This window comes from Anolis carolinensis, chromosome 4, assembly GCF_035594765.1.
Source record: "Anolis carolinensis isolate JA03-04 chromosome 4, rAnoCar3.1.pri, whole genome shotgun sequence".
In the NCBI taxonomy this organism is placed as follows: domain Eukaryota; kingdom Metazoa; phylum Chordata; class Lepidosauria; order Squamata; family Dactyloidae; genus Anolis; species Anolis carolinensis.
Window position 1 is genome coordinate 255,797,290 of NC_085844.1, and position 23,915 is coordinate 255,821,204.

Consider the following 23,915-nt stretch of genomic DNA (forward strand, 5'->3'; position numbering starts at 1 on the left):
TTGTAGAAAAATGACGTCTTTATTCTCAATGGCCAGTGAGAATACAGCAATAAAGAAAAAGGAGACCTTCTCCTGTCATCAGGAAAGCGAAGGTAATTTAGACAAAGAACACAGATCCTTATATACTATTTTGGCTTGCCTCTATCCTACGTCACAGGTATTATCAATCACCAATTAATGTCAAACAAAAGTCTTACTGAGCACTTAACTAAAAAGCTTATCTTGGCATTTTCCTAAAATATAAACTACTTTTAGGACCTCTACCCTTCCATTAGGGTGTTATCTTTTGGAATCCTCGCCTTACCCATTAAGGATTCTCATTAATTAAGGAGAATCCTAGTTATCTCAACTGTCAAAGACCTATTAGCATTGGAATTCTCGTCTCACACATTAAGGGTGTTCATTAATAAAGGCGAATTCCAGTTGTCTCAGCTGTTAGTGACCTATTAGACTGGAATTCTCGCCTCATGCATTAGGGTTCTCATTAATTAATCCTAGTTGTCAGAGACTTAATGGCACTCCCCTCATGGCTCTAGGTCTTATCTTGACATCCCAAAAAACCTTAATTTGTCTTTTGTCCATTAGCATGGAGCTTTATCTGTTCTTTGTTGACATTTAACAGATGTCTCAGTGAACTTTCAGTCTTGCTACGGGCAGGCAGTTATTTCGCTGAACAGAGTATTCCTAAAACTAGCACACATCTGCTTGTGATTACATTTCTCTATATCTATTTCTTTAACATGATTACATTCGATATATATTTTCCAATACAAGTATTATATTTTCCCAATACACCTTCATCAATAAAAACAACAGTACAATAAAACATGAAACAGTTAAGAAACAATTTACATTAAGCATTGAAACACATGGAGCGAGCAATGTACAAAACTTAAAACGTATCAAGTGCACAGTTCCGTTCATCCCAAATCCTTGCGCATGATCCTCAATCCGGGCCGTGATATTGCCTGCAGCACCTGAGACTCACAGCCAGCCTCCCATCCAAGTGTGACCCAGGACCTGGCTTCCAAAACTGGGTGGGACCTCGTTCTTTTCTCTTTGGCTTTGTCAGCCACTCAGGTGTTTCTAAGGCACCTTACCTCCGCTCTTCATGGTTTGCAACACAAACAGGTAAACTCTTGCGGAGATGGAAGGCTGGCCCTTGTCCTGTCCTGCCCTGTCCTTGGTGGGTGGGGATGTTTCCCAATTTACAGTATTTATTTATATCCCGCCCTTCTTTCTCACCCCGAAGGGGACTCTGGGCGGATTACAATGAACACATATATGGCAAACATTCAATGCCAACAGACAAACAACATTCAGTTTTAGACAGACACAGAGGCATTTTTTAACATCTTTCCAGCTTCACGATTCTGGCCACAGGGGGAGCTGTTGCTTCACCGTCCATTGGTGGCTGTTCTTCCTTCATTCTTTTCCTCGTGAGCAGTTTTATGGTGTTGTAGATTAGTTAAATTAGCCTCCCGCATAAAGCTTACCTAAATTTTCCCTATTTGACAGATGCAACTGTCTTTCGGGGCTGCTAGGTCAACAGCAAGCCGGGGCTATTTTTTTTTTATGGTCGGAGGCTTAACCCGACCTGGGCTTCGAACTCATGATCTCTTGGTCAGTAGTGATTTATAGCAGCTGGTTACTAGCCAGCTGCGCCACAGTCCGGCCCCAAGGCCTTTCCTTGCTCCCCAGCAACACGGAGGAGGCCGCCTTGGTTGGCCGCACTAGTCTTTGGGACTGCCGTGGCTCCACGCTGCGGAACCCAGGGAGCTGTAGTTTTGCAAGCTCTTTCATCTCCTCAGGACGCATCTCCTTAGGTTATCTATAAAAGAGTGAGGGAATCAGGGCGGCGGACAAAACAACAAAACTACAGGCCCCCCAACCTCAAAATTTGACAACACGACCAATCATCCATGGCTCTAGGTTGATACAACAAAAAGAAAAGAAAAATAAAGTCCTAATTAGAGGGAGAGGAATAATTGTTTTTATCCAATTGCTGCCAGTTACAAGGCTAAGTTCCACCCACTTGGTCTCCTAGCAACCTACTCAGCCCAGGGGACAGGCACAGTTAGGCCTCACTTAGGCCTCTTCCACACTGCCTATAAGATACAGATTACAGTAGAGTCTCACTTATCCAACATAAACGGGCAGGCAGAATGTTGGATAAGCGAATATGTTGGATAATAAGGAGGGATTCAGGAAAAGTTCAGTTGAGTTCTGTCTGCCTAGAGTTTAAGTCAAGTTCTGTTGGAGAACAGAACAGTCCTGTGTTCGTCTATCGTCTGCAAGTCTGTTTGTGTTGATTACTGCTTCATACAGGGAAACTTTGTAAATAGTTTTACCAACGTCTCTGAGTGTCTCTTTGTTCTGCGCTTCACTGCTTCCATCCAACTACTGCTGCGCTGCAAATACTCTGACAAGGTTGGAGAGGGGTCCCTGGTCAAAAAAAGATTGGGAACCACTGGTTTAAAGCATCCATCATCCATGTCATTGCTGCTGAAATGGAGGAGTGCCTTAAAATTGGGCCGGGCTGTGGCGCAGGCTGGTTAGTAGCCAGCTGCAATAAATCACGACTGACCGAGAGGTCATGAGTTCAAAGCCAGTCCGTGTCGGAGTGAGCACCCAACCATTAAAAAATAGTCCTGCTCATTGTTGACATAAGCAACCCGAAAGATAGTTGCATCTATCAAGTAGGAAATTTAGGTACCACTTATGTGGGGAGGTAAGGAGCCCCCGGTGGCGTAGTGGACTAAAGCCTCGTGACTTGAAGGTTGGGTTGCTGACCTGAAGGCTGCCAGGTTCGAATCCCGCCCGGGGAGAGTGCGGATGAGCTCCCTCTATCAGCTGCAGCTCCATGCGGGGACATGAGAGAAGCCTCCCTCCCACAAGGATGGAAAAACATCAAAACATCCGGGCGTCCCCTGGGCAACGTCCTTGCAGACGGCCAATTCTCTCACTCCAGAAGCAACTCCGGTTGCTCCTGACACGAAAAAAAAAATGTGGGGAGGCTAATTTAACTAATTTACAACACAATTTAAAAAATCGCCCAGCAGCGTTTGGAATGAGGAATTTTCCATCAAGGGCTCGGCGTCACAGTGGATGATGAAGCTGGAAAAGGTGAAATTGCCACTGCGTCTGTCTATATGTCGTATGTCTAACGGCATTGAATGTTTGCCATGTATGTGTGCATTGTGTACCCTCTCTCACTTTCTTTCTCTCTCTTTCTCTATCTGCCTCCCTTTCTCTCTGCATCTCTCTCTCTCTCGCTCTCTCTCTCTCTTTGTCTCTAGCTCAGGGGTCCTCAAACATTTTAAGTGGAGGGCCAGTTCATGGCTCCTCAGATTGTTGAGGGGCCAAATTATCATTAAAAAATACTAACAAATTCCTATGCACACTGGACATGTCTTATTTGTAATGCAAAAAAAACAACAACCACCTCAACAACGATTATTTATTTATTTGTTTGTTTACTACATTTATACCCACATTCTCTCACCCCGAAGGGGTCTCAGAGTGGCTTACAAGTTATATGTACATACAATATATTATATTATTAGCATATCACAATATTAGCATTATATATTACTATATTGTACTATATCACTATACCGTAATATTATTAGTAATATTACATTTGATATATAATATATAATTAATATTATTATATTATACAATATTATTATATTGTATTATTTTTATTATTATTAGCTGCCCTGAGTCCCCTATTGGATGAGAAGGGCGGGGTAGAAATACTGTTATAAATAAATACATATTATATTGTATTACATTATAATATTATTATCAATTTTACAGTAGAGTCTCACTTATCCAACACTCGCTTATCCAACGTTCTGGATTATCCAACGCATTTTTGTAGTCAATGTTTTCAATATATCGTGATATTTTGGTGATAAATTCAAAAATACAGTAATTACTACATAGCATTACTGCTTATTGAACTACTTTTTCTGCCAAATTTGTTGTCTAACATGATGTTTTGGTGCTTCATTTGTAAAATCATATCCTAATTTGATGTTTAATAGGCTTTTCCTTAATGCCTCCTTATTATCCAAGATATTCGCTTATCCAAGCTTCTGCCGGCCCGTTTATGTTGGATAAGTGAGACTCTACTGTATATGTATACACAATATATTATATTATTAGGATTGCACAGTACAGTAGAGTCTCACTTATCCAAGCCTCGCTTATCCAAGCCTCTGGATAATCCAAGCCATTTTTGTAGTCAATGTACATCATATTTTGGTGCTAAATTCATAAATACAGTAATTACAACATAACATTACTGCGTATTGAACTACTTTTTCTGTCAAATTTGTTGTAAAACATGATGTTTTGGTGCTTAATTTGTAAAATCATAACCTAATTTGATGTGTAATAGGCTTTTCCTTAATCCCTCCTTATTATCCAAGATATTCGCTTATCCAAGCTTCTGCCGGCCCGTTTAGCTTGGATAAGTGAAACTCTACTGTAGTTGCATCTATCAAGTAGGAAATTTAGGTACCACTTATGTGGGGAGGCTAATTTAACTAATTTACGACACAATTTAAAAAATCGCCCAGCAGCGTTTGGAAATGAGGAAGTTTCCACCACGGGCTCGGCGTCACAGTGGATGATGAAGCTGGAAAAGGTGAAATTGCCGCCGCGTCTGTCTATATGTGGTATGCCTAATGGCATTGAATGTTTGCCATATATGTGTGCATTGTGAACCCTCTCTCACTTTCTTTCTCTCTCTCTTTCTCTATCTGCCTCCCTTTCTCTCTGCATCTCTCTCACTCTATCTCCTCTCTTTGTCTCTATCTCCATCTCACTCTCTCTTTCTCTCTTGATTAATCTCTATCTCCCTCTATTTCTCTCACTTATTCTCTCTCTTTATCCATACCTCACCACCTCTGAGGATGCCTGCCGTAGACGTGGGCGAAACGTCAGGAGAGAATGCTTCTGGAACATTGGCCACACAGCCCGAAAGACATACAACAACCCTATTCTCTCTCTCGCGCGCGCGCGCGCGCGCCTTCCCGGGCGCAGCCAATGGGAGGGCGACACGCGGCCTGAAGGGGCGGGGCCTCTCGGATGGAGCCTCGCCTGCCTCCGCCATTTTGGAGACAAAGAAGGAAGGAAGGAAGGAAGGAGCGTCCGGGGCGGCGGTTGAATCCCAAAAGAAAGAGAGAGAGAAAGAGAGAGAGAGAGAGGTGAGACGAGGGGGAGGCTTGTGTGAAAGACCCCCTCCCACTCGCCCACCCACCCGTGGTTTCGCCCTCCAGCACAAAACTCCCTTCTCTCAGGCGTTTTGGACTCCAACTCCCAGAATTCTTCACAGCCTCAGGCCCCTTCCTTTCCCCCCTCAGCCGCTTTGGACTCCAACTCCCAGAATTCTTCACAGCCTCAGGCCCCTTCCTTTCCCCCCTCAGCCGCTTTGAACTCCAACTCCCAGAATTCCTCACAGCCTCAGGCCCCTTCCTTTCCCCCTCAGCCGCTTTGAACTCCAACTCCCAGAATTCCTCACAGCCTCAGGCCCCTTCCTTTCCCCCTCAGCCGCTTTGGACTCCAACTCCCAGAATTCCTCACAGCCTCAGGCCCCTTCCTTTTCCCCCTCAGCTGCTTTGGATTCCAACTCCCAGAATTCCTCACAGCCTCAGGCCCCTTCCTTTCCCCCTCAGCCGCTTTGGACTCCAACTCCCAGAATTCCTCACAGCCTCAGGCCCCTTCCTTTTCCCCCTCAGCTGCTTTGGATTCCAACTCCCAGAATTCCTCACAGCCTCAGGCCCCTTCCTTTCCCCCTCAGCCGCTTTGGACTCCAACTCCCAGAATTCCTCACAGCCTCAGGCCCCTTCCTTTTCCCCCTCAGCTGCTTTGGATTCCAACTCCCAGAATTCCTCACAGCCTCAGGCCCCTTCCTTTCCCCCTCAGCCGCTTTGGACTCCAACTCCCAGAATTCTTCACAGCCTCAGGCCCCTTCCTTTCCCCCCTCAGCCGCTTTGGACTCCAACTCCCAGAATTCCTCACAGCCTCAGGCCCCTTCCTTTCCCCCCTCAGCCGCTTTGGACTCCAACTCCCAGAATTCCTCACAGCCTCAGGCCCCTTCCTTTTCCCCCTCAGCCGCTTTGGACTCCAACTCCCAGAATTCCTCACAGCCTCAGGCCCCTTCCTTTCCCCCCTCAGCCGCTTTGGACTCCAACTCCCAGAATTCCTCACAGCCTCAGGCCCCTTCCTTTCCCCCCTCAGCCGCTTTGGACTCCAACTCCCAGAATTCTTCACAGCCTCAGGCCCCTTCCTTTTCCCCCTCAGCCGCTTTGGACTCCAACTCCCAGAATTCCTCACAGCCTCAGGCCCCTTCCTTTCCCCCTCAGCCGCTTTGGACTCCAACTCCCAGAATTCCTCACAGCCTCAGGCCCCTTCCTTTCCCCCTCAGCCGCTTTGGACTCCAACTCCCAGAATTCTTCACAGCCTCAGGCCCCTTCCTTTTCCCCCTCAGCCGCTTTGGACTCCAACTCCCAGAATTCCTCACAGCCTCAGGCCCCTTCCTTTTCCCCCTCAGCTGCTTTGGATTCCAACTCCCAGAATTCCTCACAGCCTCAGGCCCCTTCCTTTCCCCCTCAGCCGCTTTGGACTCCAACTCCCAGAATTCTTCACAGCCTCAGGCCCCTTCCTTTTCCCCCTCAGCCGCTTTGGACTCCAACTCCCAGAATTCCTCACAGCCTCAGGCCCCTTCCTTTCCCCCTCAGCCGCTTTGGACTCCAACTCCCAGAATTCCTCACAGCCTCAGGCCCCTTCCTTTTCCCCCTCAGCCGCTTTGGATTCCAACTCCCAGAATTCCTCACAGCCTCAGGCCCCTTCCTTTCCCCCTCAGCCGCTTTGGACTCCAACTCCCAGAATTCCTCACAGCCTCAGGCCCCTTCCTTTTCCCCCTCAGCCGCTTTGGACTCCAACTCCCAGAATTCCTCACAGCCTCAGGCCCCTTCCTTTCCCCCTCAGCCGCTTTGGACTCCCAACTCCCAGAATTCCTCACAGCCTCAGGCCCCTTCCTTTCCCCCTCAGCCGCTTTGGACTCCAACTCCCAGAATTCCTCACAGCCTCAGGCCCCTTCCTTTCCCCCCTCAGCCGCTTTGGACTCCAACTCCCAGAATTCTTCACAGCCTCAGGCCCCTTCCTTTTCCCCCTCAGCCGCTTTGGACTCCAACTCCCAGAATTCCTCACAGCCTCAGGCCCCTTCCTTTCCCCCTCAGCCGCTTTGGACTCCAACTCCCAGAATTCCTCACAGCCTCAGGCCCCTTCCTTTCCCCCTCAGCCGCTTTGGACTCCAACTCCCAGAATTCTTCACAGCCTCAGGCCCCTTCCTTTTCCCCCTCAGCCGCTTTGGACTCCAACTCCCAGAATTCCTCACAGCCTCAGGCCCCTTCCTTTTCCCCCTCAGCTGCTTTGGATTCCAACTCCCAGAATTCCTCACAGCCTCAGGCCCCTTCCTTTCCCCCTCAGCCGCTTTGGACTCCAACTCCCAGAATTCTTCACAGCCTCAGGCCCCTTCCTTTCCCCCTCAGCCGCTTTGGACTCCAACTCCCAGAATTCCTCACAGCCTCAGGCCCCTTCCTTTCCCCCTCAGCCGCTTTGGACTCCAACTCCCAGAATTCCTCACAGCCTCAGGCCCCTTCCTTTCCCCCCTCAGCCGCTTTGGACTCCAACTCCCAGAATTCCTCACAGCCTCAGGCCCCTTCCTTTCCCCCTCAGCTGCTTTGGATTCCAACTCCCAGAATTCCTCACAGCCTCAGGCCCCTTCCTTTCCCCCTCAGCCGCTTTGGACTCCAACTCCCAGAATTCTTCACAGCCTCAGGCCCCTTCCTTTCCCCCTCAGCCGCTTTGGACTCCAACTCCCAGAATTCTTCACAGCCTCAGGCCCCTTCCTTTCCCCCCTCAGCCGCTTTGGACTCCAACTCCCAGAATTCCTCACAGCCTCAGGCCCCTTCCTTTCCCCCTCAGCCGCTTTGGACTCCAACTCCCAGAATTCTTCACAGCCTCAGGCCCCTTCCTTTCCCCCTCAGCCGCTTTGGACTCCAACTCCCAGAATTCCTCACAGCCTCAGGCCCCTTCCTTTCCCCCTCAGCCGCTTTGGACTCCAACTCCCAGAATTCCTCACAGCCTCAGGCCCCTTCCTTTCCCCCCTCAGCCGCTTTGGACTCCAACTCCCAGAATTCCTCACAGCCTCAGGCCCCTTCCTTTCCCCCTCAGCTGCTTTGGATTCCAACTCCCAGAATTCCTCACAGCCTCAGGCCCCTTCCTTTCCCCCTCAGCCGCTTTGGACTCCAACTCCCAGAATTCTTCACAGCCTCAGGCCCCTTCCTTTCCCCCTCAGCCGCTTTGGACTCCAACTCCCAGAATTCTTCACAGCCTCAGGCCCCTTCCTTTCCCCCCTCAGCCGCTTTGGACTCCAACTCCCAGAATTCCTCACAGCCTCAGGCCCCTTCCTTTCCCCCTCAGCCGCTTTGGACTCCAACTCCCAGAATTCTTCACAGCCTCAGGCCCCTTCCTTTCCCCCTCAGCCGCTTTGGACTCCAACTCCCAGAATTCCTCACAGCCTCAGGCCCCTTCCTTTCCCCCCTCAGCCGCTTTGGACTCCAACTCCCAGAATTCCTCACAGCCTCAGGCCCCTTCCTTTCCCCCCTCAGCCGCTTTGGACTCCAACTCCCAGAATTCCTCACAGCCTCAGGCCCCTTCCTTTCCCCCCTCAGCCGCTTTGGACTCCAACTCCCAGAATTCCTCACAGCCTCAGGCCCCTTCCTTTCCCCCCTCAGCCGCTTTGGACTCCAACTCCCAGAATTCCTCACAGCCTCAGGCCCCTTCCTTTCCCCCCTCAGCCGCTTTGGACTCCAACTCCCAGAATTCTTCACAGCCTCAGGCCCCTTCCTTTCCCCCTCAGCCGCTTTGGACTCCAATTCCCAGAATTCTTCACAGCCTCAGGCCCCTTCCTTTCCCCCTCAGCCGCTTTGGACTCCAACTCCCAGAATTCTTCACAGCCTCAGGCCCCTTCCTTTCCCCCTCAGCCGCTTTGGACTCCAACTCCCAGAATTCTTCACAGCCTCAGGCCCCTTCCTTTCCCCCTCAGCCGCTTTGGACTCCAACTCCCAGAATTCTTCACAGCCTCAGGCCCCTTCCTTTCCCCCTCAGCCGCTTTGGACTCCAACTCCCAGAATTCTTCACAGCCTCAGGCCCCTTCCTTTCCCCCTCAGCCGCTTTGGACTCCAACTCCCAGAATTCTTCACAGCCTCAGGCCCCTTCCTTTCCCCCTCAGCCGCTTTGGACTCCAACTCCCAGAATTCCTCACAGCCTCAGGCCCCTTCCTTTCCCCCCTCAGCCGCTTTGGACTCCAACTCCCAGAATTCCTCACAGCCTCAGGCCCCTTCCTTTCCCCCCTCAGCCGCTTTGGACTCCAACTCCCAGAATTCTTCACAGCCTCAGGCCCCTTCCTTTCCCCCTCAGCCGCTTTGGACTCCAATTCCCAGAATTCTTCACAGCCTCAGGCCCCTTCCTTTCCCCCTCAGCCGCTTTGGACTCCAACTCCCAGAATTCTTCACAGCCTCAGGCCCCTTCCTTTCCCCCTCAGCCGCTTTGGACTCCAACTCCCAGAATTCTTCACAGCCTCAGGCCCCTTCCTTTCCCCCTCAGCCGCTTTGGACTCCAACTCCCAGAATTCTTCACAGCCTCAGGCCCCTTCCTTTCCCCCTCAGCCGCTTTGGACTCCAACTCCCAGAATTCTTCACAGCCTCAGGCCCCTTCCTTTCCCCCTCAGCCGCTTTGGACTCCAACTCCCAGAATTCTTCACAGCCTCAGGCCCCTTCCTTTCCCCCTCAGCCGCTTTGGACTCCAACTCCCAGAATTCTTCACAGCCTCAGGCCCCTTCCTTTCCCCCCTCAGCCGCTTTGGACTCCAACTCCCAGAATTCTTCACAGCCTCAGGCCCCTTCCTTTCCCCCTCAGCCGCTTTGGACTCCAACTCCCAGAATTCTTCACAGCCTCAGGCCCCTTCCTTTCCCCCTCAGCCGCTTTGGACTCCAACTCCCAGAATTCTTCACAGCCTCAGGCCCCTTCCTTTCCCCCTCAGCCGCTTTGGACTCCAACTCCCAGAATTCCTCACAGCCTCAGGCCCCTTCCTTTCCCCCCTCAGCCGCTTTGGACTCCAACTCCCAGAATTCTTCACAGCCTCAGGCCCCTTCCTTTCCCCCCTCAGCCGCTTTGGACTCCAACTCCCAGAATTCTTCACAGCCTCAGGCCCCTTCCTTTCCCCCCTCAGCCGCTTTGAACTCCAACTCCCAGAATTCCTCACAGCCTCAGGCCCCTTCCTTTCCCCCTCAGCCGCTTTGGACTCCAACTCCCAGAATTCCTCACAGCCTCAGGCCCCTTCCTTTCCCCCCTCAGCCGCTTTGGACTCCAACTCCCAGAATTCTTCACAGCCTCAGGCCCCTTCCTTTCCCCCCTCAGCCGCTTTGGACTCCAACTCCCAGAATTCTTCACAGCCTCAGGCCCCTTCCTTTCCCCCCTCAGCCGCTTTGAACTCCAACTCCCAGAATTCCTCACAGCCTCAGGCCCCTTCCTTTCCCCCTCAGCCGCTTTGGACTCCAACTCCCAGAATTCCTCACAGCCTCAGGCCCCTTCCTTTCCCCCCTCAGCCGCTTTGGACTCCAACTCCCAGAATTCTTCACAGCCTCAGGCCCCTTCCTTTTCCCCCTCAGCCGCTTTGGACTCCAACTCCCAGAATTCTTCACAGCCTCAGGCCCCTTCCTTTCCCCCCTCAGCCGCTTTGGACTCCAACTCCCAGAATTCCTCACAGCCTCAGGCCCCTTCCTTTCCCCCTCAGCCGCTTTGGACTCCAACTCCCAGAATTCCTCACAGCCTCAGGCCCCTTCCTTTCCCCCCTCAGCCGCTTTGGACTCCCAACTCCCAGAATTCCTCACAGCCTCAGGCCCCTTCCTTTCCCCCTCAGCCGCTTTGGACTCCCAACTCCCAGAATTCCTCACAGCCTCAGGCCCCTTCCTTTCCCCCCTCAGCCGCTTTGGACTCCAACTCCCAGAATTCTTCACAGCCTCAGGCCCCTTCCTTTCCCCCCTCAGCCGCTTTGGACTCCAACTCCCAGAATTCTTCACAGCCTCAGGCCCCTTCCTTTCCCCCTCAGCCGCTTTGGACTCCCAACTCCCAGAATTCCTCACAGCCTCAGGCCCCTTCCTTTCCCCCTCAGCCGCTTTGGACTCCCAACTCCCAGAATTCTTCACAGCCTCAGGCCCCTTCCTTTCCCCCTCAGCCGCTTTGGACTCCAACTCCCAGAATTCCTCACAGCCTCAGGCCCCTTCCTTTCCCCCTCAGCCGCTTTGGACTCCCAACTCCCAGAATTCTTCACAGCCTCAGGCCCCTTCCTTTCCCCCCTCAGCCGCTTTGGACTCCAACTCCCAGAATTCCTCACAGCCTCAGGCCCCTTCCTTTCCCCCCTCAGCCGCTTTGGACTCCAACTCCCAGAATTCCTCACAGCCTCAGGCCCCTTCCTTTCCCCCCTCAGCCGCTTTGGACTCCAACTCCCAGAATTCCTCACAGCCTCAGGCCCCTTCCTTTTCCCCCTCAGCCGCTTTGGACTCCAACTCCCAGAATTCCTCACAGCCTCAGGCCCCTTCCTTTCCCCCCTCAGCCGCTTTGGACTCCAACTCCCAGAATTCTTCACAGCCTCAGGCCCCTTCCTTTCTCCCCTCAGCCGCTTTGGACTCCAACTCCCAGAATTCCTCACAGCCTCAGGCCCCTTCCTTTTCCCCCTCAGCCGCTTAAGCGGCTGAGGGGGAAAAGGAAAGGGCCTGAGGCTGTGAGGAATTCTGGGAGTTGGAGTCCAAAACGCCTGAGATCATGACTTTTGTATGGTTTTTAACCCATGAAAATGATTCTTATGTGCTTTAATTGCTTATACATTTAGATCAGGGGTCCTCAAACTTTTAAAGCAGAGGGCCGGTCCACGATCCTTCAGACCAGGGGTCCTCAAACTTTTTAAGCTGAGGGCCGGTCCACAATCCTTCAGACTGTTGAGGGGCCGGATTATCATTTGAAAAAATACAAATTCCGATGCACACTGCATATGTCTTATTTGTAGTGCAAAAACAACAAGAACAATACAATATTTAAAAATAAAAACAATTTTAACCAACATACATTTATCAGGATTTCAATGGGAAGTGTGGTCCTGCTTCTGGCCAATGAGATAGTCAAGTTAATTAGGGTTGTTGTTGTTGTTGTTATGTGCCTTCAAGTCATTTCAGACTTTGGGTGAGCCTAAGTCTAAAATTTATTTATTTATTTATTATTTACTGCATTTATTTACTACATTTGTATCACACCCTTCTCACCCCAAAGGGGACTCAGAGTGGCTTACAAATTATATGTATATACAATATTAGCATTATATATTACTATATTCAACTATACCACTATAGTAAAGGTAAAGGTTTCCCCTGATGTTAAGTCCAGTCATGTCTGACTCTGGGGGTTGGTGCTCATATCCATTTCTAAGCCGAAGAGCCGGCGTTGTCTGTAGACACCTCCAAGGTCATGTGGCCGGCATGACTGCATGGAGCGCCGTTACCTTCCCGCCGGAGTGGTACCTATTGATCTACTCACATTTGCATGTTTTCAAACTGCTAGGTTGGCAGGAGATACCACTATACTGTAATATTATTAGTAATATTATATGTAATATAGAATATATCATTAATATTATTATATGGTATTATTATTAGTGTTATATTGTATTACATTATAATATTATTATCAATATTATATGTATATACAATATATTATATTATAAAACTGAGGGCGGGGGCCAGGTAAATGACCTCGGAGGGCTGCATCCGGCCCCCGGGCCTTAGTTTGGGGACCCCTGCTTCAGACTGTGGAGGGGCCGAATTATCATTTGGAAAAAAAAATACAAACAAATTCCTATGCACACTGCACATGTCTTATTTGTAGTGCGAAACAACAACAACAATGAAACAACAATACAAAATTTAAAAATGAAAACAATCTTAACCAACATAAACCTATCAGGATTTCAATGGAAAGTGTGGGCCTGCTACTGGCCAATGAGATAGTCAAGTTAATTAGGATTGTTGTTGTTGTTGTGTGCCTAAATCCAAAATTATTTATTTATTTGCTACATGTATTTACTACATTTATATCCCACCCTTCTCACCCCGAAGGGGACTCAAAGCAGCTGTATGTACATACAATACATTATATTATTAGCATAGCACAATATTAGCATTATACATTACTATATTGAACTATACCACTATACTGTAATACTATATGTAATATATAACCTATACAGTAGAGTCTCACTTATCCAAGCTAAACGGGCCGGCAGAAGCTTGGATAAGCGAATATCTTGGATAATAAGGAGGGATTAAGGAAAAGCCTATTAAACATCAAATTAGGTTATGAGTTTACAAATTAAGCACCAAAACATCATGTTATACAACAAATTTGACAGAAAAAGTAGTTCAATACACAGTAATGTTATGTTGTAATTACTGTATTTACAAATTTAGCACCAAAATATCACGATATATTGAAAACATTGACTACAAATATGGCTTGGATTATCCAGAGGCTTGGATAAGCGAGGCTTGGATAAGTGAGACTCTACTGCAATTAATATTATTATATGATATTATTATTAGTATTATATTATATAACATAACATTTTTATCAATATTATATGTATATACAATATATTATCTTATTAAAACTGATATAAAAACATATTATAAAACTGAGGTTGGGGGCCAGGTAAATGACCTTGAAAGGCCGCATCCGGCCCCCGGGCCTTAGTTTGGGGACCCCTGGCTTAAGCGGCTGAGGGGGAAAAGGAAAGGGCCTGAGGCTGTGAGGAATTCTGGGAGTTGGAGTCCAAAACGCCTGAGATCACGACTCGGCATTTTGTATGGTTTTAAACCGGGAGGGCCTTTGCACAACTCAAGCTTGTGCGCCAACTGCGACCATACCTCGTGAAGTCTGACTTGACCACGGTGGTGCATGCCTTAGTTACCTCTAGACTGGACTACTGTAATGCGCTTTACGTGGGGCTTCCCCTGAAGACGGCCCGGAAACTATAATTGGTTCAGCGTTCGGCTGCCAGATTAATAACGGGAGCGAGTTACAGGGAGAGATCTACTCCCTTGTTTTTTTATTATTTTTTTATTTTTTATTTTGCGTGCAATACATTATAAAAACAGGGTAAGTTAGTGAGGGTTACAGTTAGGAAGGGAGGGGGAAGGGGTTACATAGTCCGGGGATTAAACAAAAGTACTCCCTTGTTTAAGGAGCTCCACTGGCTGCCGTTTATTTTCCGGGCCCAATTCAAGGTGTATACCATCACATATAAAGCCCTAAACGGTTTGGGACCCACCTACCTTCGTGACCGTATCTCCTATTATCAGCCTACCCGATCCCTTCGTTCATCAGGGGAAGCTCTCCTGGCGCCACTGCCAATAACCCAGACCCACCTTGTGGGAACAAGGGAGAGGGCCTTTTCTGCTGTGGCCCCCCGATTATGGAATTTACTGCCCACTGAGATTAGGCAAGCCCCCACATTAGTAGCCTTCAAGAAAGATTTGAAAACATGGCTTTTCCGTGGTGCCTTTGGAGAGTAACTATTTTACATTCCTTTCCTGTTGCTCCCTCGAATATCTAGCCTCTAGACCAGGGGTCCCCAAACTTTTTAAACAGGGGGCCAGTTCACGATCCTTCAGACCGTTGGAGGGCCGAACTATAGTTGGCCACCGAGCAATAATAATTAATAATAGTAATAATAATAATAATAATAATAATAATAATAAATAGGGTTGGAAGAGACCCTTTGGGCCATTGAGTCCAATCCCTTTCTACCTTTGTGCACCGAAAGCACAAGCAAAGCACCCCTGACAGATGGCTACCCAGCCTCAATGTTAATAATAATAATAATAATAAAAATAATAATAATAAAGAGGGTTGGAAGAAACCCCTTGGGCCATTTAGTCCAATCCCCTTCTGCCTTTGTGCACCAAAAGCACAAGCAAAGCATCCCTGACAGATGGCCATCCAGCCTCAATGTTAACAACAACAACAACAAAACAACAACAATAAAGAGGGTTGGAAGAAACCCCTTGGGCCATTTAGTCCAATCCCCTTCTGCCTTTGTGCACCAAAAGCACAAGCAAAGCATCCCTGACAGATGGCCATCCAGCCTCAATGTTAACAACAACAACAACAAAACAACAACAATAAAGAGGGTTGGAAGAGACCCCTTGGGCCATTTAGTCCAATCCTCTTCTGCCTTTGTGCCATGGGGGCCGGATAAATGGCTTCGATGGGCCGCATCCAGCCCCCGGGCCTTAGTTTGGGGACCCCTGCTCTAGACTACACCACTTCCTTGACCCTGATTGCTATGGTTTTATTTTATGTTTCTCTCACCCCGAGTTTTAATTTAATGTTCATGTGGACCGCCCTTGTTTTTATTGTTCTCTTGATTTGTATTGTAATGGATATTTTATTTATTGTACTGTTCATTGTGTTCTGAAATGTTGTTTTTTATATGCTGTTTATTTTGTATTGTTTTGGGCATGGCCCCATGTAAGCCGCCCCGAGTCCCCGTTGGGGAGATGGTGGCGGGGTATAAATAAAGTTTTATTTTTATTATTATTAAACCCGTGAAATGATTTATATGTGCTTTAATTGCTTATGCATTTAGACCAGGGGTCCTCAAACTTTTAAAGCAGAGGGCCGGTCCACAATCCTTCAGACCAGGGGTCCCCAAACTAAGGCCCGGGGGCCGGATGCGGCCCTCCAAGGTCATTTACCTGGCCCCCACCCTCAGTTTTAGACTTCGCCTCGCCCAAAGTCTGAAATGACTTGAAGGCACACAATACCAACAATCCTGCTTAACTTGACTATCTCATTGGCCAGAAGCAGGCCCACACTTCCCATTGAAATCCTGATAGGTTTATGTTGGTTAAGATTGTTTTTATTTTTAAATATTGTATTGTTCTTTCATTTACTAATATTGTGCTACGGTAATAATCTATATATATAAAAGAGTGATGGCATCAGGGCAGCGGACAAAACAACAAAACTACAGGCCCCCTAACCTCGAAATTTGACAACACAACCCATCATTCATGGCTCTAGGTTGATACAACAAAAAGAAAAGAAAAATAAAGTCCTAATTACAGGGAGAGGAATAATAGTTTTTTAATTGCTGCCAGTTTGAAGGCTAAGCTCCGCCCACTTGGTCTCCTAGCAACCTACTCAGCCCAGGGGACAGGCACAGTTAGGCCTCACTTAGGCCTCTTCCACATATTATCTTATTTTAACTGGATTATATGGCAGTGTAGACTCAAGGCCCTTCTAAACAGCTATATAACCCATTTAGAATCTTATATTATCTGCTTTGAACTGGATTATCTTGACTCTACACTGCCATATAATCCACTTCAGTGTGCATACTAAACATAAAGACTACCATACAACAGACATTCAATACCACCACTACCTCAACAATTTCTCACCAACACCACCAGACAACGCCACAGCAACGTGTGGCTGGGCACAGCTAGTTGAATATATTGTGTAAGGTAAAGGTTTCCCCTGACGTTAAGTCCAGTCGTGTCCGACTCTGGGGGTTGGTGCTCATCTCCATTTCTAAGCCGAAGAGCTGCCGTTGTCTGTTGACACCTCCAAGGTCATGTGGCCGGCATGACTGCATGGAACACCGTTACCTTCCCACATTGTGTATACATATAATATTGATACAGTAGAGTCTCACTTATCCAACATAAATGGGCTGGCAGAACGTTGGATAAGTGAATATGTTGGATAATAAGGAGAGATTAAGAAAAAGCCTATTAAACATCAAAATAGGTTATGATTTTACAAATTAAGGACCAAAACATCATGTTCTACAACAAATTTGACAGAAAAAGTAGTTCAATGTGCAGTAATGTTACGTTGTAATTACTGTATTTACAAATTTAGCACCAAAATAGCACAATATATTGAAAACATTGACTACAAAAATGCATTGGATAATCCAGAATCTTGGATAAGCAAGTCTTGGATAAGTGAGACTCTACTGTATGTATATGTATTGAATGTTTTTATGATGTGTAAACTTATTTGGCTTAGAAATGGAGATGAGCACCAACCCCCAGAGTAGGACATGACTGGACTTAACATCAGGGGAAACCTTTATCTTTTTTTACTAAACCGTTCTTGAGTCCTTACCAGAGATAGAGCGGTATATAAATAAAGTTTTGTTGTTGTATTGTTTACCTATGTGGCACTGAATTTTTGCCAGATCTGTAAGCCACCTTGAGTCCCCTCCAGGGTTGAGAAAGGCGGGATAGAAATGAAGTAAATAATAGAATCGTAGAGTTGGACGAGACCTCATGGACCATCTACTCCAACCCCCTGCCAAGAAGCAGGAAAATCACATCCAAATAATAGTCCAAAACATTTCTTGACCAGGAGTGAGCGAGCGAGCGAGTGCCTGCCTCTCCCGAGGAAGGACTGACTGCACTTGAGGCCTTTTTGAAATGAGTTAATTTTATTGTTACACTCACAGACCGAGAGGGGGACACTTTAATGTAGACAGATCTACATTATAGATATAGATATATAATAATAATAATAATAATAATAATAATAATAATAAAATATTAGATAGAACTTATGCCTCGAGTACCACTTCCCAGCAGCAAAGAACTGGTGGGATCACAAACCTGCAAAAGTATTGGAAAATGAGTACGCAAAGATACTGTGGGACTTCCAAATCCAGACTGACAAAGTTCTGGAACACAACACACCAGACATCACAGTTGTGGAAAAGAAAAATAATAAATAATAAACTTTATTTTTATATCCCGCCCCATCTCCCCGAAGGGACTCGGGGTGGCTCACAACAGAGACAAGCCTGAAACAACAACATAACATATTTGACAAAAACTTAAAAACATTCCAACGATAAACAAAATAAAATAATGGACAATACATTAAAATCCAAGCAGATAAAACCAGAGTAATTAAAAGCAAACCAGCGGGGACAGGTTTCATAAAGTGCTGTGTCATGGAAATGAGGATCCAAAAAGGTTTGCATCATTGATGTTGCCATCCCAGGTGACAGTCACATTGATGAAAAACAACGGGAAAAACTCAGCCGCTATCAGGACCTCAAGATTGAACTTCAAAGACTCTGGCAGAAACCAGTACAATTATTATTATTATTATTATTATTATTATTAACTTCATTTCTATCCCACTCTTCTCACCCCGCAGGGGACTCAGAGCGGCGTACAACATAAATTTAGGCAAAAATTCAATGCCTCATTATACAAAGCAAATCAAACATAACATAAAATCAATAGAAACGATCAACATTTAAATTCAATTTAAAACCATTAACATTAAGATATTAAAACATAAAAATAGCATCTAGATACACCCACCCCCCCACCACAATCATGATCCTAAGGTCTTCTTCGGCTGTCTAGGATGGTGCTGTGTGACTGGGCCCCCACCAGCATCCTCCTTTTATGCCCCAGCCTCAGGAGGTAGCAGGTGTTTCTGCTGGGCCTTGCTTCAGCCAGGCAGTCAGGGCCAGAGTCTGCAAGGAGCCAGTCACCAGGAGCTGAGGTCAAAGGCAGCCTGCAGCAGACAAACACTGCCCTTTCCTCCAAGCTCCCCGTTGATGTTCCATGGCTGTCTAAGATGGTGCTCGGTGACTGGGCCCGAGTGGTCCAGCATTTCTGTGTTCTCAAATAATATGCTGTGCCCAGATTGGTTGCTCAAGTGCTCTGTTATGGCTGACTTCTCTGGTTGATTGAGTCCGCAGAGCCTTTCATGTTCCTTGATTTGTGCCTGGGCAATGCTACTGCGTTTGGGGGTCCCTATGTAAATTTGTCCAAGGCTGCATGGTATACAGTAGACTCCTGCAGAGGTGAGAGCATCCCTTTTGTCCTTTGCTGCACGTAGCATTTGTTGGATTTTCTTGGTGGGTCTGTAGATGGTTTGGAGGTTGTGTTTCTTCATCAGCTTCCCCATGTGGTCATTGCTTCCCTTGATGTAGGGTAAGAACACCTTTCCTCTGGGTGGATCTTTGTCTTGACTCTCCTGGATTGTTCTTGGTCTCACAGCTCTTCTGATGTCTGTCGTAGAATATATACAGTATTATCCGAAGTGCCTCCGGGGGTGCCCCTCCCTCCTTCTCTCGAGAAGGGATCGCCACTGCAGCAGCGCTCGTGGTGCTTTCCAAGTGCCTGTCCCTCTGAGAAACGAGGAGCGTGCCGTGGGTTTTCCTTGGCCAGGCCATTGCTGAAGGAAACTTTCTTCCAGCAAGGGCCTGTCCGAGAAATGAGGATTGTGCTGCAGGTTTTCGTCAGCCAGGCCATTGCTGGAGGAAAGTTTTCCTCCAGCAAGGGCCTGGCTGAGCGAGATCCGGGGAGATGTCCCTTGGCGAGCCCTCACCCTATCCGAGCAGTTTGGTTATCTGAGATTGGGCCCGCCCCTTTATCTCTGATAACCGGGGCTCTGCTGTAGTTGGCCTGTAAAGCCCAGTTTAGATGGTTTAGTTCACCTTGAATGAGGTAGAGTATACACACACACACACACATATATTCCATATAACACACACACACACAAATTTATATTCCATAAAATAATAATAATTTATTGTTTTCGTATAATCTCCATTGACATTACATCTACACACATATATATTCCATATAATAATAATAATAATAATAATAATAATAATAATAATAATAATAATAATAAAAGTTGAACTTGAAGAAATCCAGAAAATTTGCAAAGTAAATTACCATCAGACCACAGCACAGACAGCAGCAGAGACTCCAGCAACACTTGGAATGGTGGAACAGATTGAACCAGAAGAAAGTGTGGAGCTTTTGCAAGAATTTCATGAACCAGCACTTGAAACATCTGCTGAACCACCAGGAACCTTGACAGCAAGACAACAAGAGCTCAAGGATAAGATCATGGCTCATGCTGCAGCAAATGCAATAAGAAAGCGGCTCCCAACTCTAAAAACAGTGCCCAAGAGACACCTGGCACCTCTCATGAAAGATGTGAATGCAGCACTCTCCGCTGTCCAAATAACATCAATTGAACAAACAAACCAGTATGCCTACAGTGCAGCAGTGATAGTAACAGAAGAGCTTGGGCTTCTACAACCAAGGCTGCCCCAAAGAAAATCGACTGGAAAACCAAAGTGGAAGGTCAGGCTAGAGTTGAAAATCAAAAAGCTTAGATCAGATGCAAGTAACCTGAAAAATATGAAAGAGAAGAAACTGAAGAATGACAAAATCAAGCAATACCTGATCCGAAAGTACTGGCTGAACACCAGAAAAATTGAAGAAGCTTTGGAAATTGTGAAAGAACAAATTACAGCAACAGCCAGAAAAATTGAAAGGTATGAAGCCAGAATCATCCAGTACAGACAAAATCAACTTTTTCAATCAGACCAAAGACAGTTCTATCAGAGCCTGAACCAAAAAACAGACACAGTAACCATAAAGCCAGAGAAAACTGCAACAACGAAGTTCTGGAAAGAGCTATGGGAAAACAATAAGAACTACAACAAAAACGCTAGGTGGATAAAGGAGTTTGAAGGAAAATTCTCACAGAACAAAATGGAACTGATGGAAATAACAACTGAAATGATCAGCAAACGAGTGCAAAAAGTCAAGAACTGGACATCGCCTGGTAGTGATCAACTCCATGGATTTTGGCTCAAACATCTGATTAGTTTACATGGAAAAATGGCCCAACAATTCAATGAGATGCTGCAGAAAGGAAGTATCAGTGAATGGCTAACAACTGGAAGAACATACCTGATACAAAAGGATCCAGCAAAAGGAGCAGCACCAGGAAACTACAGGCCAATAACGTGTCTGCCCACTATGTTTAAACTACTGACTGGCATCATAGCTGACAGAATTCAAGACTATCTTGAAGAAGAAAACATCTTGCCAGATGAACAGAAAGGCAACAAACGGAAAAGCAGGGGCACAAAAGACCAGTTATTGATTGACAAAATGATTCTGGAGAACTGTAAGAGCCGAAAAGCTAATCTTCACATGACGTGGATTGACTACAAAAAGGCCTTTGACTCACTCCCACACAGCTGGATCATCAAGTGCCTGGACGCCATCGGGATTAGTAAAAACGTTGGCACCTTCATTGAAAACATGATGGAGCACTGGAAAACTGAACTGTTTGTTGGAAATGAAAGTTATGGACTTGTCAACATCAGGAGAGGAATTTTCCAGGGAGACTCATTGTCCCCTCTGCTTTTCATTATTGCCATGATCCCTCTGTCAACAATCTTACAAAAAACAAATCTCGGCTACCAAACATCTAAGAATTCTCACAAAATTTCACATTTGATGTACATGGATGACCTGAAGCTATATGGGAAAACGGAAACTGAAATCCAGTCTCTGACCAACACTGTCCGAATTTTTAGCACTGATATCAACATGGAGTTTGGTTTGGACAAATGTTCGACAGTGGCATTGAAGAAGGGAAAAATAATTGAAAGTGAGGGCATCAATATGCCCAATGGCCAAACAATAAGGTGTCACCAGCCAGAGGCCTATAAATATCTGGGCATATTACAGCTGGACAACATCAAGCATGAACATGTGAAAACTGTGGTCAGTAAAGAATACACACAAAGGGTCAGAAAAATTCTCAAAAGCAAGCTCAATGGAGGCAACACCATCAAGGCCATAAACACCTGGGCCATGCCTGTCATAAGATATACTGCTGGCATTATAAACTGGACACAGATGGAACTGGACAATTTGGACAGAAAAACAAGAAAACTCATGACCATTCATCATTCACTGCACCCTCGCAGTGATGTTGACCGGTTGTATCTGCCTAGAAGATCAGGGGGCAGAGGACTCTTGCAAGTCAAACAAGCAGTCAAAGAAGAACATGCCCTGGCAGAATATGTCAAGCAAAGTGAAGAACCTGCTTTGATGGAAGTCAAAAATCAGAAACTCCTCAAAGCACAGCAGACAAAAAACCAGTACAAGAAAACCGCACTACAAACTAGAGCTGACAGCTGGCACAACAAAACACTGCATGGAAAGTTCCTTGACAAAATTGAAGGAAAAGCTGACAAGGAGAAGACCTGGCTCTGGCTCACGAATGGGACCCTGAAGAAGGAGACAGAAGGCCTGATCCTTGCAGCCCAGGAGCAAGCCATCAGAACAAATGCAATCAAGGCCAAGATCGAAAAATCAGCTGATGACCCAAAGTGCAGACTGTGCAAGGAAACCGATGAAACCATTGATCATATCCTCAGCTGCTGTAAGAAAATTGCACAGACAGACTACAAACAGAGGCACAACTATGTGGCCCAAATGATTCATTGGAACCTATGCCTCAAGTATCACCTCCCTGCAGTTAAGAACTGGTGGGATCACAAACCTGCAAAAATATTGGAAAATGAACACGCAAAGATACTGTGGGACTTCCGAATCCAGACTGACAAAGTTCTGGAACACAACACACCAGACATCACAGTTGTGGAAAAGAACAAGGTTTGGATCATTGATGTTGCCATCCCAGGTGACAGTCGCATTGAAGAAAAACAACAGGAAAAACTCAGCCGCTATCAGGACCTCAAGATTGAACTTCAAAGACTCTGGCAGAAACCAGTGCAGGTGGTCCCAGTGGTGATGGGCACACTGGGTGCCGTGCCAAAAGATCTCAGCCGGCATTTGGAAACAATAGACATTGACAAAATTACGATCTGCCAACTGCAAAAGGCCACCTTACTGGGATCTGCACGCATCATCCGAAAATACATCACACAGTCCTAGACACTTGGGAAGTGTTCGACTTGTGATTCTGTGAAACGAAATCCAGCATATCTATCTTGTTTGCTGTGTCATACAACGTCGTTGTGTCAATAATAATAATAATATAATAATTGTGTTGCTATCAATTCCAGTGACATTACATTTTGTGTGTGTGTGTGTGTGTGTGTATACACACATATATACATAAACACATATATATACACACATATATACATAAACATATACACATATATCTCCTAATAATAATAGTACAGTAGAGTTCCTGTTATCCAACCTACTGTATTATCTGACATGCTTGAATCATAGAATTGTAGAGTTGGAAGAGACCTCATGGGCCATCCAGTCCAACCCCGTTCTGCCAAGAAGCAGGAAATCGCATTCAAAGCACCCCCAACAGATGGCCATCCAGCCCCTGCTTCAAAGCCTCCAAAGATGGAGCCTCCACCACAGTCTGGGGCAGAGAGTTCCACTGCCGAACAGCCCTTCTCACAGTGAGGAAGTTCTTCCTGATGTTCAGGTGGAATCTCCTTTCCTGTAGTTTGAAGCCATTGTTCCCTTGCGTCCTAGTCTGCAGGGCAGCAGAAAACAAGCTCCCTCCCTCCTCCCTATGACTTCCCTTCACATATTTGTACATGGCTCTCATGTCTCCTCTCAGCCTTCTCTTCTGCAGGCTAAACATGCCCAGCTCTTTAAGCCGCTCCTCATAGGGCTTGTTCTCCAGACCCTTCATCATTTTAGTCGCCCTCCTCTGGACGCTTTCCAGCTTGTCAGCATCTCCCTTCAACTGCGGTGCCCAGAATTGGACACAGTGTGACTCCAGGTGTGGTCTGACCAAGGCAGAATAGAGGGGAGCATGACTTCCCTGGATCTAGATGCTATACCCCTATTGATGTAGGCCAGAATCCCATTGGCTTTTTTAGCAGCCGCATCACATTGTAGGCTCGTGTTTAATTTGTTGTCCACGAGGACTCCAAGGTCTTTT

At 46.7% G+C, this 23,915-nt stretch overlaps 1 protein-coding gene and 1 long non-coding RNA gene across 2 annotated transcripts in view; one reads left to right on the forward strand and one right to left on the reverse strand.

Moving 5' to 3' along the window:
• LOC134298583 (uncharacterized) lies at window positions 1–5,104 on the reverse strand. The gene is made up of 2 exons (XR_010005692.1): window positions 4,910–5,104; window positions 1–1,831 (listed from the first exon to the last, which is right to left on the reverse strand). It is a non-coding gene; the product is annotated as an uncharacterized LOC134298583 (long non-coding RNA).
• Window positions 5,097–23,915, forward strand: part of LOC100565150 (zinc finger protein 420-like) — a 23,270-nt gene continuing 4,451 nt past the window's right edge. The window contains exon 1 of the mRNA XM_062979261.1: window positions 5,097–5,219. The gene's annotated coding sequence lies outside the window, so the exon portion shown is untranslated. The remainder of the gene's footprint in view (window positions 5,220–23,915) is intronic.